This window comes from Chrysochloris asiatica, unplaced genomic scaffold (genome assembly GCF_000296735.1).
Source record: "Chrysochloris asiatica unplaced genomic scaffold, ChrAsi1.0 scaffold00141, whole genome shotgun sequence".
In the NCBI taxonomy this organism is placed as follows: Eukaryota; Metazoa; Chordata; class Mammalia; order Afrosoricida; family Chrysochloridae; genus Chrysochloris; species Chrysochloris asiatica.
Genome location: NW_006408659.1, coordinates 5,321,560 through 5,337,426, shown reverse-complemented (window position 1 = coordinate 5,337,426; position 15,867 = coordinate 5,321,560).

Genomic DNA, 15,867 nt, shown 5'->3' with positions numbered 1-15,867 from the left:
TATTCATAAGGTTTTCAGTGACTAAATATTCGGACGTAGTTTGTCACTCCTTCTTCCTTAGTCTGTCTGGAAACTCATCTGAAACCTGTCCACCATAGGTGACCCTGCTCGTATTTAAAATACTGGTGTCATAGTTTTTAGAATCACAGCAACTCACAAGCCACCATAGTACAACAAACTGACAAACTGGTTTCCTCAAATTAGGCTAAGAAAAAACAAAAATCAAAGAACAATATCTTTGACACAACCTTCTGATTTGTATAAATCATGCTTACAACATTTGGACAATCATTCTTTGATATCAGTGGTGGCAGTAATAGATTCCAATGGACTTTTGTGTATTGTTACCAGTACCAGACATAATCATCTCCTTCTTTCATATTTTGCCTTCTCATATTCTTCAGATGGTTTCTTTCCGCTACTTTATGCTCTTGATTACTACTACTCACTCTGACTTTTACATGCTTTACATCTTTCTTCCAAAGTCTTCACTTTCTTTCCTACTTCAATTATCAGGATATACAAAGTAGGCTAAATTGCTGCTACCTCTAGCTATACTCTTGTATTTTTGCACATTATTATTATTTTTTTTTTCTGTAAGTCTCTAATGACCAGATCATTTAAATATCTGCATGCTGTGCTCCAAATCCAAGTTTATGGTACCTGCTTGACTATTGCAACCACTTCATTATGTTTCTGCCTTTGTTCTGAGGCCAACTCCCATGACTGCCAGAGAATTCTTTCTAATATATGAATCCTTCCCATCTCAAAATCCTTCACTGGTTTACCTTGTCTTCAACTGCAAAGCTAGCTCCTTTGAAGGGTAAGCAAAGTTTCTGTCTAATGCAGTTACCATTAAATTTAAGCTCTGCCATTCCCTCTATTGCATAAGATACCACAAAGCACTAAGCTATTTTAAATTGTTCAAATAAACCTTTCTTTAGTCTTTTGACTTTGATTGTGTTGCCTTCTTTGTCCTTTATGCACACTTGGTTCATTCTGGTGCTCCAACCAGCATGTTTTCCTGGAAAAATACTTGTTCTTCAAGTTTCATCTTAAAGGTAACTTGCTCTAGGAAGACATTATTAAGGCTACTCACCAGGGATAGGTATTCTGTAACATTTACTATGGAATATTCCACATTTTGTAAGTTCCTTGTAATAATTAGTATAAATAGTTATAATTAATTGTATGTAGGAGTCTTTGGGTGGTATCAACAGTTTAGGCATTCAACTACTAGTCTAAAGGTTAGAAATTTAACTCTATCCACAGGCCCCTTAGAAGACAGGTGAACATATATATTCATCTGTCTTCTACTGAACAAGGATAAGTCAAAAAGTATTGTTATATCAAAACGTGAAGTTATTGTTCTTTGGTTTCTTGATATATCCTCCTTATAGGCCTGTACATATCTGACTGTGGTGTTGCCATCTCTGCAATCCGTCCATAAATAATTCTGTACTCTTTAATTATACCACATCAAAATGCAATTTTGGCATCCCTGAGGAACACAAATCATGTTCCTTTTCAATGCTTTTTGAATTTGGAACAAAAACAAATGTGAAAAGGTAAGATCAGGGCTTTATAGTAGGTGGGATAAGGTTTCCCATCAAAATATTTATAGGGTTTACATTTGCTACCCTTGAAAAATGAGCAGGTGCTTTATCATGATGGAAAATATTTATTTGGTGCAATTTTTTTTTTTTTTACCTTTTTATCACCAATGTAGTTTTCAATATTCTTAATAAGCTCTAATTGTTGTCCTGTGTCTTCTGAGAAAAATCTATCAAGATTATCTCTTTGAACTTCCAAAGAACAGTCACCAGTACCTTCTTAGCTGACCTCGCTGCTTCAGTGTACTTGGCTTAAAAGTCCTAGAAGATTTAATTGAACCTTTTTTTTTTTTTTTTAAAGCACCATAAAGAGATTAAGACAAGTGTGTTACTGAGACAACTTGTCTACAGCCAGGCACAAATCACAGAAACCTGTATATGTTTGGGAAAAGCAAAACAGAACAAAACTATGTATATCGAACTGGAACCCTTGTAGCAATTTTTTTTTTTACTTACCTTACCCCCGCCAAACCCCCACTTCATCAAGTCTATTCCATCTCACAGAGTCCCTAGGACAGAGTAGAACTGCTCCATAGGGTTTCTGAATCTGTAAATCTTTAGTAAAGAAAAATGTCTCAGCTTTCTCCTATAGAACCACTGGTGGGTTCAACTTGCCAATCTTCGGATTAGCAGACTAATGCTTAACTCATTGTACCACCAGAGAAAGAGAAAGTCTTGCTGTGGTGCTATAGGATAAGCACTGGACTGCTAACTGAAAGATCAGCCATTCAAACCCAACAAACCCAACAGCTTCTCCATGAAAACCCTATACAGTGTGACTTTTAGTTAGAACTGACTCAATGACACTTAACAATAATGCATTATATATATATATATATATAATGTTACTGTTAAATATATTTATCACTTGTTTGTCAATTTGTCATACTAGAGAGGTTTATGTATTACTGTGATACTGGAAGCAGTATCACTGGCATTTTAAATACCAGCAGGGTCACCTATAATGGACAGTTTTTTTCTGAGTTTCTGATAAGGTAGTCTAGGAAGAAAGAGAGGCAAACCACTTCTGAATGGTTAGCCACTGGAAATCTTAGGAATAGTAGTGGAGCATTGTCACATATAGTGCCGGAAGCTTAGCTTAGCCCCTCAGATAAGAAGTCATTCAGAGTGTGACTGGGAAAGACCTGCCTAATCACAGTAGAGTTGACCTTAAGGATATGAATGGAACAAGCTTTTGAGACCTTCAATTGATGATGTGACAAAACTTAAAATGTGAAGAAACAGCTGCAAACGTACATTTAAAACTGAAGTGTGGAATATATAAAGTATGAATCTAGAAAAATTGGAAGTCATCACTTTCATTGGTAAAAAGAGCATTTCAAGACCTATCTTGAAGTACGATACTCAGTTCCTGGAGAAGAACATTATGCTTGGTGAAATGGAGGGTCAACCAAAAGGTGGAAGGCCCAACAAGATGGACTGACAAAGTGGCAGCAACAATGGGCTCAAACTTAGCAATTGTGAAGATGGTGCAGAACAGGGCAGTGTTTTGTTCTCTTATGCATAATCAATTCGATTTGATGACATCTAACCAGTGCCATATCCTCCAGCATTTTCTGTCAGATCATTAAGCTTGGTCTTTTTTTTTTTTTCTGGTTTTGAGTTTTGTTCCATATTCTTCTCTCACTCTATCCAGGGCTTCCTGTTGTGTTGCCTTTTAGAGCACTCAGCAGTGGTCACTGGATACAATCCAGTTCTTCTAGTCTCAGAGTCAAGAAGACTTGGTTTTTCTCATTTCTTTAATTTTCTTCACTTTTTTTTTTCTCTGATCAGACAGAGTTTCACCTTTGATTTCCCTAATAAGTTTTTGATTCGTGGTGTAGCTCTGTAGGATAAGCACTAGACTGTGAACTACAAGATAATTGATTCAAACCCACCAACCACTCCTCAGAAACCCTATACAGGGTCTCTATGAGTTAGAACCGATTCTACAGCACATAACAATAAGGTTTTAAGGCCACAACTACTGTGGATATAGAATATTGTCTTTGTAAGTTATGTTATGCCAGTTGATCTCAGTGATCCCTGAGACTATGGTCCTGAACTTCAAGCCCAGTAACTCATTCTGTCTAGTTGTTTGGTTAGAGCTAAGATGTTTTCATAACTTTGCTACACATATACACCACTATATTCATGGATATAGTTACACCACATTTAAGTACATGTGTAGAAGTATCCTTTGTCAACTCTCTATATATTTGTGGGTCTAATCCCATTCACCTCCTCACCCTTGTTCAATTTGAGTATCTATCTATGTATATTGTTGTTAAATGCCCTCGAGTTGGTTCCAACTCATACTGATCCTGTATAGGGTTTCTGAGGAGCAACTGGTGAGTTTGAACCACCAACCTCACTGATTAAACAGACCTTGCAGTTCAGTGTTTATCCTACAGTGCCACACCAGGGGTCCACTGCTAGATTTGTTGTTAAGTGCCATCGAGTCAGTTCCGACCCATAGCGACCCTGTACAGGGTTTCCGAGGGTGTATATCTTTGCAGGAGAAAGATGAGGCTTTCTACTCCCGTAGAGTGGCTGGTAGTTTCGAACCACTGACCTTAAGGTCCACAGCCCGATTCGTAACCACTACGCTACCAGAGCTCCTTCCACTGCTAGATAATTATATTTAATGCTATTGCATGATTGACTATGTAATAGTATTAATTTGTTTGTTTTAATTCTTGTACTACTTTCAGTATCTTTATTTACCTTGATCATTGTTTACTAACCTCTCCCTTATTTACTTCTTGATTTTTCTTTCACCTAAGTTAATATATACATACCTTCAAGTTAGTGATTTATCCTTTCTTTCCCTCCCATGTCTGGTAATCTTCAAAGAATATTTCTTTCTGTGTTTAAATCCTTCCTAACTTTTTACAGTAGTGGTCTCCTGCAATATTTGCCCTTTTGTGATTGACTAATTTCATTCAGCGTAATGTCCTTTAAGTTCATCCATGTTGTTAGATGTTCCACAGATTTATTGTTATTCTTTAGCATTGCATAGTTTCCCATTATTTGTATGCACAGTAGTTTGATTATCTAATCCTCCATTGTTGGCCATTTAGATTGTTTTCATTTTTTTGATATTATGAATAATGCTGTGATGAATGTGGGTGAGTGTATATCAATTTAAGTCACACAACCCTTATGTCTGTAGGATAAAGCTAATAGTTGGATTACTGGATCATTTGGTATTTATATTTCCAAATTTTTAAGGGAGTGCCACAACACTTTCTACAGTTATTACACTATTTTATAGTCTCACAAGCAGTGTGGGTTCCAGTCTCTCAATATGCTCTCCAACATTTGTTGTTTTGTATTTTCTTGAACTTTGTTATTAATGCTGGGGTGAGCTGATATCATATTGTTGTTTTGATTTGCATCTCTCTAGTGGCTTATGATCACAGGCATTTATTCATGTTTTTGTTGGCAGCCTGAATGGCTTTGGTAAAGTATCAAGTCTAACTTTCCCTTAAATTTTATGTAAATTTGTCATCATAGTGAAATGATTGAACCAATTCACTAAAAATAAATACTTCATTACAATTACCTCCACTTTCTGCACAAGCAGGTTTTAAATAAGTGAAAATGATTTATATGATTCTTTTTTTTTTTCCCATGAAAGTAAGGCTAAGTAAAAATTTTATGCACCTGTACATGTTGTTGTTGGTAAGTGCCACTGAGTCAGTTCCAACTCATAAAAACACTATGTAGGATGTCATAGGAGCATCTCATCTGTCAGTTTGCTGTACTATGGTGGCTTACCTGATGTTGTGATTCTGGAAGCTATGTCATCAGTATTTTAAATATCAACAGAATCACCCATGGTGGACAGCTTTCATATCCATTTACAGACTATAAAGAAATGACAGACTACTTTCCAATATTTAGTCACTGAAAACCTTATGAATAGCAGTAGGATACTGTCATATAGCACCAGAATATTGGCAGATATTTGTTGTTGTTAAGTGCCATTGAATTGCTTCTGACCCCTGTAATGCTGACAAATGAGCCCCTCAAGTTGTAAGGCACTCAAAATATGTATACCATTTGCAACATAAAGGTTAACTTTATACTTTGAGAAGAGCTGTTAACTCTACTTTGAGAAGAAGAGCTGTCTCCTCAAAGTAGAGTTAACCTTGATGATGCAAATAGAGTAGAGAGATCAGGACATTTATTTGCTAATGGGGCACAGCTCAAAATGAGGAGGAACAGCTGTAAATATCCATTAGTAATCAGAAGATAGAATGTACTACAAAGTAAGAATCTAGAAAAATTGCAGGCTGTCAAAACTGAAATGGAGAGCATCAATATCCTAGGCATTAATGAGCTGAAATGAACTGGCATTGGTCATTTTTAATCTGGCAACCACATAGTTTGTTATGCCAGGAATAACAAATTGAAGAGGAATGCCATTGCATTCATCATCAAAAATAATATTTCAAGACCTATCTTGAAGTACAATGCTGCCTTTGATAGGATAATATTCATACACTTAAAAGGAAGACTAGTTAATACAACTATTATTCAAATTTATGCATCAACCACTGAAACCAATAATGATGAAATGGAATAATTATATAACTTACTCAGTGTGAAATGCATCAAATATGCAATCAAGGTAAATTGATAATTACTAGTGATTGGAATACAAAAGTTGGAAACAAAGATGAAGGATCAGTCATTGGAAAATATGGCCTGGTGATAGAAATTATGATGGAGATCTCAAGATTGAATTTTGCAAGACAAATGACTTTATCACCAATACCTTTTATAAACAACATAAAAGGCGACAATACACTTGGACTTCATCAGATGGAATAAACAGAAATCAAATTGAATACATCTGTAGGAAGAGACCGTGGAAAAGCTCCATATCAACAGCCAAAACAAGGCCAGAGGCAGATTGTGGAACAGACCATGAATTGCTCATATGCAAATTCAGGTTGAAGCTGAAGAAAATTAAAAGAAACCCACAAAAGTCAAAATATGACCTTGAGCATATCACACCTGAATTTATATACCATCTCAAGAACAGATTTTATGCATTAGATACTAAAGACTGTAGACCAGATTTATGGATGACATTAAGAACATCATACAGGACAAAAGCAAAAGATTATTAAGAAGACAAGAAAGAAGGAAAAGACCAAAATGGATGTCAAAAGAAATTGTGAAACTTGCTCTCTAGCATAGAGATGTTAAAGCAATTGGAAGAAATGAGGAGGCAAAAGAGCTAAATAGAAAATTTCAAAGGTCAGCTGAAAAGGACAAAGTCAAATATTATAATGAAATATACGAAGATCTGGAGTTAGAAAACCAAAAGGGACGAAGACACTCAACATCTCTCAAAATGAGGGAAGTGAAGAAAAAAAATCAAGCCTTGACTTGAAATATTGAAGGATTCTATGACTGAAGGGTCATAGGTAGGTGCTTCAAACTAACCAGCTGCTCCTTGGAAATCATATACAGGTTTATTATGAATCAGAAGCGACTCGATGGCACTTAAGAAAAAACAACAAATAAGCAAAAACAACAAATAAGCAAAAGTATTGAATGATGCAGAACACATCAAAAGAATGTGGAAAGAATACACAGAATCACTGTACCAAAAAGAAATGGACAGTGTTCCATGATTTCAAGAGAAAGCATGTGATCAAGAGTCAACGGTACTGAAGGACTAAGTCCAAGTTGCACTGAAGTTGCGCTGGCAAAGAACAAAGCTCCATGAGTTGATGGAATACAAACTGAATCTTTCCACCAACTGATACCGCACTAGAGGCACTCTAAAGACAATTACCTGGCCAACTGATTTGAAGAGATCCAAATTTTTGCCCATTTTAAAGAGATGTGACTGAACTGAATGAGGAAATCATCAGACAATATCATTAATATGCATTCAAGTAAAATTTGCTAAAGATAATTTTAAAATGTCTGCAACCGTATATTAACAAGGAACTACCAGATGTTCAAAACAGATTCAGATGATTACATGGAATGAAGGATATCATTGCTAACATCAGATGGATATTGACTGAAAGCATAGAATACCAGAAAAATGTTTTTCTGTGCTTTATTGACTATGCAAAGACTTTCAATTGTGTGGATCATGACAAGCTATGGACATAATTGTGGAGCATGAGTATTCTGGAACACTTACAAATTAGGAACGGTGTGTGTTAGAGTTATTTTCTTTCACCATACTTACTCAGTCTTTATGCTGAGCAAAGAATTCGAGAAGCTAGCTTGTATGAAGAAAAACATGGCATCAGGGTTGGATGAAGACTCATTAACAACCTGCAATATGCAGATGGTACAACCTTGCTTACTAAAAGTGAAGAGGAATGAAAATACTTACTGACAGAGATCAACCGTTGGTATGGGTTGCACCTCAATCGTAAAGAAAACAAAAATTCTCACCACTGGACCAATAAACACCACCAAGATAAATGGAGAAAAATTAAAATTGTAAAAAACTTCATTTTGCTTGGATCAGCCATCAACATTCATGGAAGCAGCAATCAAGAAATCAAATAATGTATTGCATTAGGCAAATCTGCTGGACAAGATGTCTTTGAAGTGTTCAAGAGCAAAGATGTCAGTTTGAGGACTAAGCTGCATCTGGGCCAAGCCATGGTGTTTTCAATAGCCTTATATGTGTGTGGAAGTTGGACAATGAATAAAGAAAACTGTAGAAGAATTGATGTTATGGTTTTGTGGGGAGAATATTAAAAGTACCATGAACTGCCAAAAGAACAAACAAATCTGTGTTGGAAGAAGTACAGCCAGAATGCTGTACTTCATCTCTTGTACTTGGACATGCTATTAGGAGGGATCAGTCCCTGGAGAAGGAGATCATGTTTCGCAAAGTGGAGGGTTGGGAAAAAAAGAGGAAGACCCCCAATGAAATGGATTGGCACTGTGGCAGCAGCAATGACCTCAAGCGTAGCAACTATTATGATGTTGGCACAGGACAGGGCAGTGTTTATTTCTGTTGTGCACAGGGTATCTATGAGTCAGTATTGCCTTGATGGCACCTAACAACAAGCATAACAACAATTGTGAGGTTGACATTTGATCACGCAGTGTTTCGTCCTGTTGTGCATAGGGTTGCTATAAGTTGGTACAGACTCAATGACACCTAACAACAACAACAACAAGATGGTGGCTTTGAACCACCAACCTTGAGTGCTTATCCTACAGTGCTATCTATTGACCTAGAAATTTGACTTAAAGATACACTTTTCATAAGTGTAACTGGTCTTTCCTGAAAGATACACTTATGAATAGATCCTATTTGTAACTGGTCTTTCCTGAAAGCATGTCTAAAGAACAAGAGACAAAGTCTGGCTGTTTTGACTTCTAAAGTGCACTCTGGCTGTACTTCTCAATCAAATTTATTTGTTCTTCTGGCAGACAATGGTACTTTCAATATTCTTCCTCCAATGATAGATTCCATTCAGGCATATTCTGCTCTGGAATAATCTTCACTATTAGTTTGTTTTTCATGTTCTTTGGGATGTTTCTATCTTTCTGTAAGACGTTTTGTATTCAAATGCTATATATTATTTTATCCAGAATTTATGGGTGATTTGTTATAGAAAATTCCCAGATTATTGTAACCACAATGCCTGAAAAGAAAGTCATTTTTTTAAAGAAATGGATGCCCAAATAGAAAAAAAGAGAAGAAAATGCTAGAACACAAAGAATATAATTCAATATGGGTTGACTTTCATTCTTGCTTTTTCACATTGTTTATTTATCTGAGGACTATAATCCCTTCCTTGGTTTATGCAACCTCTATCATAGACAATGTTAGTAGGTATGAACAAATCCAAATTTTGTATGTAACATTGGTGGGAGATGGTGCAGAGTACCTAATAGGATTTACTAGCAGAAGGATATAATAAGCAGATTTTCAACCTCTGCTATTCACCTTGACCATTTTTCTTTACCTTAAAACTTTCCATTTCACACTTTGATAGTTTTAATACCTGTTATTATAGAGCCCTAGTGCTGTGGGACAATGTGCTGGACTGCAAGGTCAATTTGAATCTCTAGGTCGGTAATTCAAACTCACCAGCCACTCCTTGGAAATCCTCTACAGCGTCACTTTGAGTTGGAACCAATTTGACAGCACTCAACAACAACAACAACAACTGTACATTTAATTCGGACTCATAGTGGCCCTGTAAGACATAGCAGAACTGCTCTATAGGGCTTTTGAAGACTGTAACCTGTAGGAAAGCAGACTGCCACATCCTTTCTCCCACAGAGCAAATGGTGGGTTTGAACTACTGACCTTAAGGTTAGCAGCCCAGCACTTAGCCACTGTGCCATAGCACTCCTTACAGTCTTAACAGCACATGTCTATTAGGTAAATCAGACATCACGATCAACTCTCTTCTGTCTAATCTCTAATTTAAATTTCTCTATGCTATATTTTTATAATTTTCTGTTACTTTCCTTCTCTAGTATGAGAATTACATTATCTTTTAAATCCATTTTTCCATGAAATTTTGAAGCCCTCTCAGATGTGACAACAAAGAATACTTTTTTGTTGTTAAAACAGCACTCAATTTCATGGAAACATCTTTTTCATAGATTTCATGTTTTTCCTGTCCTTAGCTCTGAGAATAGGAGGGGTTGAAAATGGAGCAGAGAATAGAAGGGTATCTTGTTGTTGTTAAGTGCCGTCGAGTCAGTTTCAACCCAGAGGGACCCTGTTAGGGTTTCTGAAGAGACACTTTTTAAGTTTGAACCACCCATGTTGCAGTTCAAATGACCTTGCAGTCCAGTGCATTAACCCACAGCACCACACCAGGACTCCGGGTATCTAGTTGTTGCTGTTGTTAAGTGCCCTTGAGTCGATTCCGACCCATAGCGACCCTGAATAGGGTTTCTAAGAAGCAACTTGTGAGGGTGAACCACAGACCGTGCAGTTCAAAGGACTTTGCAGTCTGATGCATTAGTCCACATCACCACACCAGGACTATCTAGTTAGAGGGATTTCAACTTCATTTAAGAGTTCATGGTAGCCTAGTAGAACCTATGGAGCAGTTCCACTTTGTCCTACAGGATCACTATGAATCAGACTCAAGCACTACCACAACAGATTTCATTTGTTATCGCCTCTGCTTTCCTGTTTTAACCAACTATAATTCTTCCTTAGGTGGAAGATTTATGGCTCACATTGTAGCTCAGACACTAATTCACTTTCAAGATTATTTTCATCGAATGATTTACTATGCAGTTGCAGATAAGAGGGGGCAGATGAGTTTAATATTACATCTAGCTTGACATAACCCAAAAAGAAGTAAAATGAAGATGATGTATTTAGTTTTATGCGATGATTCCTGTCATCTAATCAAACTTACACATTCCATTCCAATGATACTTGGTTAGAACAATCTAGAAAGCATTTTTTTCAGAAATTTAAAATCAACATGATAAATATACCAGTAATTTGATGTCTTCATTTTCATGGGTATTATTGTTTTTTTCTAATACAACTGCAGAATTACAATAAAAGCATTGTAATTCCCTTTTTGTCAGAAACAAATGTCTCTCTTTTCAAGCATTCCCTCTATGTTGTCTCATCTTTATCTCTTAATTTATTTCTGTTTCTACCCTACATCCATTCCTCTAGCTGCAATCTAAATTGTTATGTCCACTGCCTGCTTGACACCTCTGTATTTCAAACTGGTTTCTCAAGCATCTGCTCTTGGCACCTGATGGCTATCCTTAACAAAGAACCTGAGTGATCCTGTTTATATGTAAATCACTTCATGCTACCATCCACCAGACTCTTCCAGTGGCTTCCCATCTCTCAGAAAAGTAAAGCCCAATTTCTTATATTGACTTCAAGATTCTTGGACTTTCAACATCTGCACAGTCCCTCCCAAACTCCCCTTCTCATTCCATTTCAGTCATAAACATTTCCTTGCTCTTGATCTGACGCTTCTCTCTGCTGGAAAACTCTTCAGAAATGTGATTATTTCACTCTTCATCTCATTCAAGTCTTTGGTCAAATGTTGCTTTCTCAGCATCCCACTCCTAAACATTCCATTTTCCCCATTCCTATCATTTATCTTTGCATTTATCACACTATGACATAATGCGCATGTGTTTGTCTTCATTTACTAGTATGTGAGTGCCACTAGGGCATACAATTGTGTTGGTTTTGGCCACTGGTGTATTCTTACCCAACAAATGGTGCCTGGTATACGGTGAACAGGCCATAGACAAGAAATGAATACATGTTTCTATATCTAATTGCATTTGTAGTTTATCCTTTTTTATACTTCTTAGTTTTCCTTTTAATTCCTTTTAATTCCATGTGCATCTAGAATCTCTGCATTCTCAAAAGATGAAACTTCAGGGATTAAAAATAGATGATAAAATGTCTTTGTTACATTCGATCTTTTCTCTTTATTTGCATTATTTAGAACGGACCACTGAAATAAATCCATATATCATGCTTCTTTTGCGATTCAAATCCTGTGAGGATAATACTGACATTTGGCTCTCCACAGTGGAATGAGCACTAGACTCAGTTCTTTCATCAACACATGACCATAGTAAAGTCACTTAGGGTTCTTTTTAAGGAGGAGATTATACTTTGAAGAAATACTTTTCTTTACCAAGACATTAAATAAAACATGCTATGTGAACACAGAATCCTCTGTCTTTAAATAAAACATAATTGCAGTTTATATGTGTATCATGGATTATGTAGTTTCCAAAATGCTTTCTATGTGCTTTTCTTTTTTTATTTACACAGTGATCTTGAGAAATTTCCTTAATATTGGTTTACTATAAAAAAAAAACAATCCTGAGATTCTCACTATCCAAGTGTCAAGTCAGTAGATACCACTGTATAGCAGATACACAGTAGTTAAGAGAATGTATTTCAGATTTATATATTTTTTGGATAGCAGGATTTAGATGCATCCTCCTGCTTTCTTACTTTCTAGTACTCAGATGTTTTTTTTCTCTTGTCCACCTGCCTATTGCATGCTACTTATAAATAACATGGACTCTGTCTTCCCAAAAGGTTGTGCTTATGGAATACAATCTATTTTATTTGGTCAAGAAACACAAATTTCAAATGTGGTTTCCATAAGAGGTTTGAACATTGCTTTCCTTCCACTGTGCTTTGCATAATCCCTTTCTGCATTAATTTTTAATTGATTAGATTCAATTCATTTTATAGTCATACAAAATTCATTCTCAGAATCATATACCAGTTTTCTCATCATTGTAATTTTAATGGATGACATAATAAAATAGAGCATCTAATAGAATGACAGATTGGTTATTGTCAGGTAATGGGGAGACATTGAGCACTTTGTTTGGTTTTGATTTTATGTAACACTTTTTGTACCTAGGACTTCAGTGCCTTAAAAGTAATGGTTAATGATATATTTCATAATATTTTAACTGGCTGCAATTATTAATGTTTTAAGTGTATAAATCCATGATTTTAACATGTTGTTGTTAGGTGCTGTTGAGTTGATTCTGACACATAGCAACCTTATGCATAACAGAACAACACACTGCCCAGGGCTGTGCCATCCTGACAATTGTTGTTATACTTAAGCCCATTGTTGCTGCCATTGTGCCAATTCATCTCATTAGAGATCTTCCTCTTTTTTTTTTTACTGACCTTCTACTTTACCCAGCTCTTCTCCAAGGAATAGTCTCTACTGATAACATGTTTGAAGTATGAGAAATAAAGTCTTGTCATCCTGGTTTCTAAGGAGCATTCTGGCTTCACTTCTTCTAAAACAGATTTGCTTGTTCTTCTACCAGCCCAGTACTTTCAATTTTCTTCCTCAACACCATAACTCAAATGCATCAATTCTTCTATGGTCTCCCTTATTCACTGTCTCACTTTCATATGCATATGTGGTTTTTTAAAATACCATGGCTTGGGTCAGGTGCAACTTAGTTCTCAGACTGACAGCTTTGATCTTGAACACTTTAAAGAGGCCTTGTGCAGCAGATTTGCTTAATGCAATATGTCCTTTGATTTCCTGATTGCTGCTTCCAGGAGTGTTGTTAGTGGGCAAAAGCAAAATGAAATCATTGACAACTTCATTTCATGAGATTATTTATCAGTCCAGTGGTGACAATTTATTTTTATGTTGAGATGTAGCTCATACTGAAGACTGTGGTCTTTGATCTACATCGTCTGAATATCCTCCTTCAATCCTGATGCCATGTTTTTCTTCATATAATCCAGCTTCTCAGATAATTTGCTCAGAGTAAATTGTATAACTATGGTGAAATAGCGCATTCCTGGGGCACACCCTTCCTGGTTTTAAAACATTCAGTGTCCCTTTGTTCTGTTTGAACTACTGCCTCTTGATCTATGTACAAATGAACACAATTAAGTGTTCTACATAATGTTCTCCATATCGTTTCATAATCCACACAGTCTAAAACCTTTGCACAGTAAATAAAACATAGGTAAATATCTTTCTGGTATTAATATGCTTTCAGTCAAATTCCAGTTGATGTCAGCAATGATATCCTTCATTCCACATCTTTGTCTGAATCCAGTTTGAACCTTTGGCAGTTCCCTGTCAGTATACTGGTCCTGCCATTTTAAAGTTATCTTTAGCAAACTTTAACTTACAGGTGATATTATTTATATTGTCCAATGATTTCTGCATGCCATTGTGTCACCTTCTTTGAATGGGCACAATTATAGATCTCTTTCCATATGTTGGCCATGTAGCAGTCTTTCAAATTTCTTGGTATAAATGAATGAATGCCTGTAGTGCTGCACCAGTTTGTTGAAACATTTTGTTTGTATTCCATCAATTCCTGCAACTTCATTCTTGGACAGTGCTTTTAGTCAGTTTTGGACTTCTTCCTTCAGTACCATTGGCTCATGATTATATGCTATCTCTTGAAATGGTTGAACATCAACGATTGATTTTTGGTACAGTGACTCTGTGAATTACTCTCATCATTTTTTGATGCTTTCTGCATCATTCAAAACTTTTTCCATGCAAATGAGAGGGCTTTAATATAGGGCATACACAGACTACCAAATATTTTGAAAATTAAACAAAAGTAGACAAATATTTTGAAAATTAAACAAAAGTAGACAAAATAGGTGAATGGGACCTACTAAAAATGAAAGACTTATGTTAATCAGAAGACTTCATCAATAAGAGTAAAAAGGGAGCCCACAGAATGGGGAAAATCTTTTGCAATGGCACATTAGACAAGGGACTAATTTCCAAAATATATAGGAACCTACAACACCTCTACAAGAAAAGGACAAATAACCCAATTAAAAAATGGGCACAAGACATGAATAGACACTTCACCAAGGAGGAGATCTGGGCAGCCAACAAACATATGAAGAAATGTTCATGATCACTAGCCATTTGTTGTTGTTGTTAGGTGCCATTAGAGAGATGTAAATCAAAATTACAATAGGTGCCATTAGAGAGATGTAAATCAAAATTACAATGGGATATCATCTCACACCAGCAATAATACCAAAGATCAAAAAAGTAAAGGACAGGGGCGGGGCTTGATGGCGGCTAGGGTGGAGGTGTAGTTAAGTTTGCCGTCAGAAATAACACAGAATACCAGGCAAAACAGATGCAGGGCAGAGCTCCAAAACTCAGAACCACAGAGATAGGAATATTTTAAAGGTTTGAAAGCTTATAGCTTGTGGAGTTTGGAGCTGAAGTAAAAAGTCACGTACTTTTAAATCTGCTGGGCCAGGCTCTGAGGCCTGAGCCGACATCCTGGGAGAGACCAAGTGGCAAGACGAAGCAGGGGGAGCAGAAACACCACGGAAAAACGCTGCAGGAACCTTGGGACAAAGGTAAACAATATACTTTGTCAGTTTTGCTTTGTTCTGATTTTCTTTTTTTCTTTGGTATGTGGTAAAGGCGCGCTCACTGTTTGGCCACCCCCCATCCTCACCGCTGGTGGGTTCTTTTGCCACACATGCACACAGATACTCAGCCCAAGCGGAGGCCCTGAACTTTTATATCTTGTTTATTTTTTGTTCTGATTTTTATCACAGGAAAGACAAGGAGAGTGCTGAAGGGAAGGAAAGAAAGAGTTTAAAGACAAAACAGGCCAAAGGTTGGGTTGGAGCATAATAACCAACACTGCCAATTTGGAATCTCACGAGCAGCTTTGAAGGCAGGAACTTAGGACATTAAAGTCATACTCATATTAAGCTACAGATTTAAAAAAA